The sequence below is a fragment of the Chrysochloris asiatica genome, unplaced genomic scaffold (assembly GCF_000296735.1).
Source record: "Chrysochloris asiatica unplaced genomic scaffold, ChrAsi1.0 scaffold00089, whole genome shotgun sequence".
Taxonomy (NCBI): Eukaryota; Metazoa; Chordata; class Mammalia; order Afrosoricida; family Chrysochloridae; genus Chrysochloris; species Chrysochloris asiatica.
In genome coordinates this window covers 2,992,629-2,994,784 of record NW_006408607.1, presented here as the reverse complement: position 1 = coordinate 2,994,784, position 2,156 = coordinate 2,992,629, and the positions used below count along the sequence as shown (strand labels likewise).

At 44.8% G+C, this 2,156-nt stretch overlaps 1 pseudogene; it reads left to right on the top strand.

Annotated features, from left to right (window-relative positions):
• Positions 1-346: 346 nt before the first annotated feature.
• Positions 347-1,235, top strand: LOC102829463 (annotated as a pseudogene).
• Positions 1,236-2,156: the final 921 nt, after the last annotated feature.

Sequence of the window (2,156 nt, the reverse complement as noted above, 5' to 3'; positions counted from 1 at the left end):
AGTCTTCCTTATTCACTGTCCCGCTTTCGCATGCATATGAGGTTATTGAAATACCATGGCTTGGGTCAGGCGCACCTTAGTCCTCAAGCTGACATCTTTTCTCTTCAACACTTTAAAAAGGTCTTGTGTAGCAGATTTGCCTAACGCAATACATCGCTTGATTTCTTGACTGCTGCTTCTGTGAGTGTTGATAGTTGATACAAGAAGAATGAAGTCCTTGACAACTTTAATGTGAGTAGATAGTGTAAAATACAGTAAATAAAATAGCCTTTCCGTGTTACCCAGGGAAGGGTCCATACTGCGTTGTTCTGGGTTCCTGTGGTAAGTTAAAGGGGAAACTTTCACAATGCCTGGAGCCCTTGATGTCCTGCAAATGAAAGAAGAGGATGCCCTCAATTTCCTTGCAGTAGAATCCCACTTATGTGGCAACAACCTTGACTTCCAAATGGAACAATACATCTACAAAAGGAAAAGTGATGGCCTCTACATCATAAACCTGAAGAGGACCTTGGAGAAGCTTCCATTGGCAGCTCGGGCCATTGTTGCCATTGAAAACCGAGCTGATGTCAGTGTCATATCCCCCAGGAATACCAGCCAGATTTGTGCTTAACTGGAGCCACTCCTATGCTGGGTGCTTCACTCTAGGAACCTTCAGGAATCAGATCCAGGCAGCCTTCCGGGAGCCTCCGCTTCCGGGGGTGATTGATTCCAGGACCGAACATCTACCTCTCCTAGAAGCTTCTTATGTTAACTTGTCCACCATTGCTCTGTGGAACACAGATTCTCCTTTGTGCTACGTGGACATTGTCATCCCATGTAACAACAAGGGAGCTCACTCGGTGGGTCTGATGTGCATGTTGGCTGGGAGAGTTCTGCGCATGCGAGGCACCATCTCCTGGGAGTACCCATGGGAAGTCATGCCTTACCTCTGTATCTACAGAGATAGAGAAGAGATTGAAAAAGAAGAGCAGGCTGCTGCTGAAAAGCCTGTGACCAAGGAAGAATTTCAGGGTGAACGAACTACGCCTGCTCCTGGATTCACTGCTGCTCAGCCTGAGGTTACAGACTGGTCTGAAGGCGTGCAGGTGCCGTCTATGCCAGTTCAGCAGTTCCCTAGTGAAGACTGGGGCACTCAGCCTGCAACTGAAGACTGGTCCGCAGCCCCCACTGCTCCGGCCACTGAATGGGTAGGAACAACCGCTCAGTGGTCTGAAACTGTTCTTTCAGTCTCTTAGAAAATAGAAATAAGGATGGCAGAAAAGAAACATCCATTTCTAAAGGAAAAAAAGAAAGAGTAAATAAAATACTCATAGTATTTTGGAAACATTAAAATGATTTTCAGAATATTCTCAGGAAACACTATTGAAACAAAACAAAACAAACAAACAAACAAAAAACCACTTTGGGCCTTAACCTCAAGTGCAAGCTGTTTTGCAGAGATTGTGCCATTATTCCAATGCAGTGAATTGCTTTTATGTGGCCTTTCTGGTTGGGAACTTGTAAACTTCCCGAGAATGATTGATTGGGCAACAATCTTGTAAGAGATTGGTTAGTTTACTATGCAAATAGAATGAATTATGGTCCACCAAGAGGATTGATCAGGTGGGAGGACCACGCCTTAGAATTTTAAAGGAATAGGCTTATATATTTTGTTGTTAAGTGCTGTTGAGTCAATTCTGACCCATAGTGACCCTGTATAGGGTTTCTGAGGAGAAGCTGGTGAATTGGAATGGCTGACTTTGCACTTTAAATGGCTTTGCAGTCTGGTGCATTAACCAACCAGGACTCCAGGTTTACATGATAGCATAGTGAATTATGAGCTGGACGGCTAGCTGAAAGGTCTGTAGTTCAAATCTACTAGTCACTCTGTGGGAGAAAGATGAAGCTTTTTGTTCCGGTAAAGATATACAGTCTCAAAAGTTCTGTACAGAGTTGATATGGCATAGAGTCACCACCACCAGGCTTAGATGATGGTCAATAATCTCACAGAGGTGCAGGGGGTCCTAATAGTCTGGCAGCAGAGCATGTCCTTTGGACTAGGGACCTAGAAACTCTTAGATCCAAAGAGACTGTAGCATTGAAGTGAGTGCAAGATGCCAAGAGCCAATGACAGTGAGTTTGCTGACCCCCCAGAGTGAAAGTTGAGTGCCTTCAGG